The sequence below is a fragment of the Macrobrachium rosenbergii genome, chromosome 41, assembly GCF_040412425.1.
Source record: "Macrobrachium rosenbergii isolate ZJJX-2024 chromosome 41, ASM4041242v1, whole genome shotgun sequence".
NCBI classification, from domain to species: Eukaryota; Metazoa; Arthropoda; class Malacostraca; order Decapoda; family Palaemonidae; genus Macrobrachium; species Macrobrachium rosenbergii.
Window position 1 is genome coordinate 79843306 of NC_089781.1, and position 7794 is coordinate 79851099.

The 7794-nt window shown below is 35.2% G+C and overlaps 1 protein-coding gene across 1 annotated transcript in view; it reads right to left on the minus strand.

The window, feature by feature from the left end:
* Positions 1-7209, minus strand: part of sff (sugar-free frosting) — a 647719-nt gene extending 640510 nt beyond the window's left edge. Inside the window, exon 1 of the mRNA XM_067084454.1 lies at positions 7098-7209. The gene's annotated coding sequence lies outside the window, so the exon portion shown is untranslated. The remainder of the gene's footprint in view (positions 1-7097) is intronic.
* Between the last annotated feature and the right edge of the window lie 585 nt (positions 7210-7794).

Sequence of the window (7794 nt, forward strand, 5' to 3'; positions counted from 1 at the left end):
TTTTCTGCCAAGATGAATACGTACTTATCAAAACATACGTTTGCTAAAAGTATGTTACAATAGTGCCAGCGTAATATTATCGCAGTGTTCTCTGTAAGGTCTACCTAGGGTTTATACCAGTCACTTAAATTCTTTGTTATTTCAAACCCTTTCTTTTTCGTCTACGTACTATCCTTCATTTCATCAAGCATTCCATTCGGCCCCCTTCCTCTGTTTCCTGACCTCCATTCTTCTACCCTTCCTCTCTTTCCTCTTTCAAAAAACAAGCCAGTCCAGGTTCTCTTGCACCAGCTCATTTCTAACTGAGCTTTATCTGACGTCCTATCAATTACAACCTCATTTGTGATGCTAATTGGTCTTTTTTTTTCTTTTTCTGTTCTCCACCAGATATGTCTAGTCTCCTAATGGCATCCTGTCCTAATGGCAGTCTCCCATTAGAAGTGTATATATATACAAACACTAAAATACGTTTTCTTTTAGTAGGAAACGTTTCAACCAATGAAAGCAATCTTTTTTGTAAGCATATATATATATATATATATATATATATATATATATATATATATATATATATATATATATATATATATATATATAAAGACAAAATCTACGAAGGAAAGAGAAACAATGGAGTGCTGCGAGGCCTTTCGACTATCGTCCTTACTTAGCAGATTGAAGAAATATAAAAATAAGTTTACAAAGAAAGCTCATATAAATGAGAGATGGGGATTACAAAGGAAAAAATAGTTGCCTGGAATCCAACACAATTGAAGAATTAGTAGAAATGCCAAAACAGGATTAAATATTTAAGGGGTTTTACAAAGCATTAGGGTCAATCGTTCAGAAGCAGGGAAAGGACAAATAGAGGATTATACAAGGAGGTGACTGGCCACCAAAAAATGTTACAAAAGTTCAACTCAATAATTCTCTTTTTTTGTAAACAATAACAATTTTGGCAAGATGAACATTTTTACAAATAAAAAAATTATATTAAACATACGAATACATATACGGTAACTAATTTGTAATTAAGTCAGTTATTTTATCTTTTAAGTCATTCTTGAACATTTTTCTAATACAAAAAGAGGGGCAGTCCAAACATGGAATTTTATATATTATGTTTTCTTTAGGGCTATTTTTTATTACCATTCTTTTAGTGTGTTATTATAGGAAAAAAAAAGGTTTATATTGGCCAATCTAACAAAGATTTAGATGTGCATATTAAGCAACATAAGTATTCCGTCAAAACTGGGTAAACATCCAGTGCTATATTGATTCATTTAAGTGAAAGCTCTCGCAGGACAAACTGGACTGAAAGTTCAGCGTTTGCTAGATTGAAAGATTTCTCTTCAAGAAATCTTTTTGGAATCCGCTATTATGCAGCTTACTTCCAGCTGTAATCTTAACCTTAGCCCTGGCATGTATTATTTGGACCCATGTATTAGAAAAATGTTCAAGAATGACCGAAAAGATAAAATCACTTACTTAACTACAAATTTAGTTACCTTATATATATTTTCTATGTATTCATATGTTTAATATAATTTTTTATTTGCTTTAGGGGCAAAGTTTTTCTTTTATGCAAATTTCGTTGAATTCAACGTTGAAGATTTAGAAAGTACTGTGAAACTAATAAAAAGTTGATCAACATCCAAAAAGCCATTGAATTCAACAAAATTTGCATACAATATTTTATTTGTAAAAATGTTCATCTAGCAAAAACTTATTGTTTACAAAAAAGAGAATTATTAAGTTATACTTTTATAATATTTTTTGGTGGTCAGTCACCTCCTTGTATAATCCTTTAATTGTCCTGTCCCTGCTTCTGAACAGCTGACCCTAATCCTTTGTAAAACCTCTTAAATATTTAACCCTGTTCTGGCAGTTCTACTAATTCTTCAACTGTGTTGGATTCAAGGTACATATTTTTTTCAATTATCTGAGCTTTCTTTATAAACTTATTTTTATATTTTTTCAGTCTGCCAAGTAAAGGACGATAGCCGAAAGGCCTCACAGCACTCCATTGTTTCTCTTTCCTTCGTGGATTTTGTCTTTATTGACATTCATAACGTTCCATATTTTCGTGATTCAGTTATACATCATATATATATATATATATATATATATATATATATATATATATATATATATATATATATATATATATATATATATATTATTTCTATTTACTCATGTTAGGCTTCAATGAGACGGGATGGTTTAGCTTCCAGATTCTTTAATTGAAGCCTAACGTGAGTAGTAGGAATATATATACAGTGAAGCTGTGTGGCTATTTTGTGATATATGTATGTATATACAGTATATATATATATATGTGTGTGTTTATGTATATATGTATATGTATATGTGTATATATATAATGTATACATACATGGATGTATCAAGAGTTCATGTGCCCGAGTACGTACGCATTACACGGCTCTTAAAACATATATTACAAATGTTCACTAAGGGCAGAAACAGCTGCGAGGAACTTTGATATCCAACTAATCAATAACATTTTCTAATTGTTTACCACCCAAAAGCTATGTGTAACTATGGCCAGTATCTTTGGTAAATGCTCCTTTTATGACACATTGCCAGTATGATATAGAGTCTGTGTCTCGAGCAAACTGCTCCGAAGTTCAGTTTTATACTTTGCTTTACATACCATCAAATCAGGGTGAGTTTCTGGCAGCTTTATAAAGATGCTTTGGGAAGATTTATGCTGAAGCTTTTTGCGTTAGCGGTTTACGAAAGCCCTGTGAAGAAACTTTACTTGGGGGTTCAAAAGGAACTTTTAAAATTAAGTAAATTTACAGAGGTTTTGGTAATTCGTTCCCAAAGTAAGCAATAATTATACCGAAATACAAAAGGTACACGAAAATTAAGTTAACAAAGCAAATTTGAAACAGACGTTACATGTTACCAAATAACAAAAGTTCTCATTTCTTGGGCAATGTTGCATAGTTGTTGCCAGAATAAATACATCTTTATTTATTTCGCATAGGCATAAGAACAAATATTTATGATATACATACATATATATATATACATATATATAAGTATACATGTATACAGAATTTGCCTGGTAGGGGCCATTTACAGAAAATATATATATATATATATATATATATATATATATATATATATATATATATATATATATATATATATATATATATATATATATATATATATATATATATATATATATATATATGGCACATGACAGCGCGGTAACTATAGAGGCATCGCGCTTACGTCTATTATGAAGGAAATATTCAGAATGCTCACTGTCAACAGACTGGGGAAAGAAATTGGCAAAATGTCAAGAGATGAACAAGTTGGTTTTAGGAAAGACTCAATCGTACAGCAGTGTACGGTACTTCAAAATCCCTCTCTGACAGCTTTTGTGATTACGAGACAGCATTTGATAGTGTTTACAGACCAATATTATGGAAGGTCTTGCATCACCATGATATTTGCGTTACACATATAATGACGGAGTCTTGTCGAGGGAGTTTGCTTTAAATGCTGAGGTATTGCGAGAGTATGTAGCTCCCCTTTTTCTGTTTGCCCTTCTCGTGAATTTTACATTAAAAAGAGTTTCTGGAGATGAAAGAAAATGTTTATGCTCGAGTAATGACAGAAACCTGACAGACTTAGAATAGGAAGATGATGCTGTTTTAACCAGCAAAACACCAGATTCAGAAAGCTTGCTTCATGCATTCATAGACATGGAATGTAAGATAAACCTAAAAAAAAAATAGAAATAATGACAGGGTATGCACAGTGATGAAATTAACGCTAGATGGAGAAAAACTGAATGAGTGAATCTTTCACATATCTATAAACAACGATACTCAATGCCGACTCTCGAGCTGGATTGAAGAAGGTCTAACGAGGTCACTCAAACAACCAGTAAACTGAATATGATTTGGAAATCAAATAGGCGGAAATTGCCTAAGTGAGGTTAGACATTAGTCTGGTGCGATTTATATTACCAAACGAACAGGGATCTTAGTACGGCAAAGAAACCATATCTGAATGATTTTGTCGACTCAAGAATAAATCTTTAAAAAGAATATTAGAAATTAGATGGAAAACTGAGTTAGAAATAGAACTGATACAAGAGGAGTTACCGAAGTTCCATGTATAGATGAGATTGTCAAGAAGGATATTACCAATGGAGATGGCCTGAGCATACCCTTCGTAGGCTACTGTTCGGAGAAGAATAATGTGACAATAACAGCTTGGCACCTGTGGACACCATAAGCGCTGGAAGACCCAGACCTTCCTGGATAAGGTCATAGCCTTGTTGGAGGCGATGATATATATAAACATAGGCCTATGTGTATACACACACAGACATACACACATACACACACACATAATATATATATATATATATATATATATATATATATATATATATATATATATATATATATATATATAATGTATGTACAAAGTTCTTCATTGGAGTGGGGGTAGAGCTCTCGGCTAGCACGCTGTTGGCCCAGCGTTCGACTCTCCGACCAGCCAGTGAAGAATTAGAGGAATTTATTTGTGGTGATAGAAATTCATTTCTCGTCATAATGTGGTTCGGATTCCACAGTAAGCTGTAGGTCCCGTTGCTAGGTAACCAGTTGGTTCTTAGCAACGTAAAATAAATCTAATCCTTCGGGCCAGCCCTAGGAGAGCTGTTAATCAGCTCAGTGGTCTGGTTAAACTAAGATATACTTTTTTTAACAAAGTTACAGCCACGAAAGAAAAGTGAAACGACTGAGATGCGAAGTGCTTTCGTCTTATAACCAAGACATGGTCACAGCATCTCCGTTGTTTCACTTTTCCTTCGTGGCTGTAACTTTGTTCGTATAATCATCACCTTTTTACCTTTTTCGTGATTTAAAATCAAACATATATATGTATGTATGTATGTATGTATGTATGTATGTATATGTGTCATGACCCAGCTCACTTTGCTCTGGTTCGCAAGTTCCGCCCACCACTTGACCCAACTGTTAATGGGTCCAGCGTCAGTTGGTGTAGAGAAAGGTCAAATGGCAAGCAATGCCATGTCTAAAGACACTACTGTAGTGTAGAAGCGTTACTTGGTATCTCCTCTGGTGCCACCTCGTCTAAAATAAAGGAAAGGCATACGGCGAAAAAATATACATTATTATACAATCATCCTACCATGAACGCATTCATAACGATGTGTATCATATGTATGTGTTTATGCGCATGTATGATCTGGTTTCCTTGTATTTATGAGCATGTACGTAAGTGTTTCGCACGCGTGTGCATATGTACACGCACGGTCATGAATATCCCCCGATATTAATTCTGCTAAATCAAAGCACGGCGAAGCTCCTCATCCTCATTAATCCCCCAAATCTGTGGATCTGGCAAATCATCAAAATTTCACTCATTTGTCTGAAATTGCAAAGGTTTGCCAGAAGAGTTTATTTCGCATATGCCTCCTCTTCTTTTTTTGGTCCGAATATTTCATCTTTATTGGAATGTCAGTCTATCCGTTCGAGTCTGTCAGTTATTTTGTTTCGTTATTTATCTACCTATCTACTGTATTTATCGTCCTATCAAGAATCATTTTCTCTCTCTCTCTCTCTCTCTCTCTCTCTCTCTCTCTCTCTCTCTCTCTCTCTTAGAAATGCATATTGTTTTTCATGGCCCTGATAAGCTTTGGAAGAACTGTGAACTGGTCGTGTGATACATCTGCTGTTATTATGACAAGTGCATTAAGCCAAGACCACATATGCCGCGGAGAAACGGGTATTTCGCACCATAGTTATGGAGGGAGGTTCGTACCAAGAGAGAGACCGTAGACTCATTTAACATCCACTTTGTCTCCAACAATTCGGGGAGCAATTCAGAGGTACATACAGGAAAACGTGAACTAAAGCAAATGTGCAGTGCAGTGAGCTACGTATTGTGTATTACAGCTGCAGCTCCGAGGATGTCCATTGTAAGATCGATTGAGTCTATAACACATGTGAGCTTTTTTAACGTATTTGTGGAGCTTCATAATATGTACACAAGTATTAATGACTTCAATTACCCTCTGGTAATGGCTAGTTTATAATTTTGAGAAAAAAAACTAAAAGATGGCAGTAAAAAGTGCTCATCCGATGCATCCATAGGACTAAGACTGGAATTCGCATACTGTTTTACTTCTTCCACAGTGCTCTATCAGGTCCCCCTAGGCATAATTTATTAAAATTTTTCCATAACCTTAAAACGCTTTGAACACTGATAAGTCTTTTAATACGCTATACACTCCCCTCGGCTGACACACCGTACCTCATTTGGAGAGCATCTGGCGAGCGCAAATTAAAATTTACTGGGAGAAAAAACCACCACTCTATGGAGGTCGAAGTTCTCGGAGTTGTGGAGAAAGATTAGGGGACAGGGAATTGGAATTAGGAAGAAAATGCAGAAGTCTGGAATGAAGTTAGGGGGAAAAAAGTTAGAAATGTGATAGATATTTATGCATCAGCCGAGGCTATCGGTAATTTAACAGCCACGGCACATCCCCCAAAAATGAGAGAACTTACGAGAGTAGCAGAATCATTTGTAAAACACCCGAGCCGTTTTTACAAAAACTAAGTAACAAAGGAAACGCGCATCGCCGAGGCTTAAAAGCATGGTATACGATCTTTAAAATTCTCTTTACTCTGAGGATACGCCTCTTCAAAGACATTATAAAAAGACAACGATGCCCTAATGCAGATGAAAGGAGCACACGTAATTGCAGTCTTTATTGTGTACCTATAAAACTCGATAGTACTAACGAGCGCTCAGATCCGACGCATATGCGACAAAACATTTCCCTATTAATTAAGATTACCGGGTCTCTCTCTCTCTCTCTCTCTCTCTCTCTCTCTCTCTCTCTCTCTCTCTCTCTTAGACTTTGCTACTCTCAAATTCTTTCTGCACACTGCGTTGTCGTTTTTCCTTCCTAGTCTTCAGACGGTTGTTCTCTCTCTCTCTCTCTCTCTCTCTCTCTCTCTCTCTCTCTCTCTCTCTCCTTTAGATTAAGGTCGATCAAAGAAATGCAGCTGGTTACTTACGGAACTTTATTCTGCGACTAATGGAAAGCTATGTGGTGTGAAAATTAATTTAACCGCTTTCATTTGAAGCTTGTGTGTTCGTTCTTTGCGATTTTTTTGTTTGCATAGTTCCCTGTGAGAAAAACAGAATAAAATGAGAAGTAAACACATTTATCACTTGTTATAGTTAAATCAAAATCTGGCATTAGTTAACAAATGTATCTAGACTTTTACTGCAATAACTTTTGCCAATTTTGTTCAGTGCTATCAGAGAAATAATAATAATAATAATAATAATAATAATAATAATAATAATAATAATAATAATAATAATAATAATCCATTCCCCATATATGGATGGATTCGGAATAAACACCAATAGTCACTGCCATATTCATCCTTGAACGGCTGAATCAGGGATGAACACACCATGCAGAACACTTCTACAACATTAACAGCTTCATAATCTGCACAGAAGGCCAATCAACAGTACATTTAACACCACAACAAAGACTGCGGCATTATCATTATTATTGTTTTTATTACTGAAAAGGCTTTTGGGCCGGGAGACGCAATGTCCTTCCTTAATTTGCGCAGATCTGACTGAACCACGGAAAGCAGCCGAAGCTTAATCTCAAAGGAAGGAATAGACCTGCCTCTCGAAAGAAAACAGATTATGGGGAGCTAGGAAATGGACAAAGATGAGTTAAACCTCTTT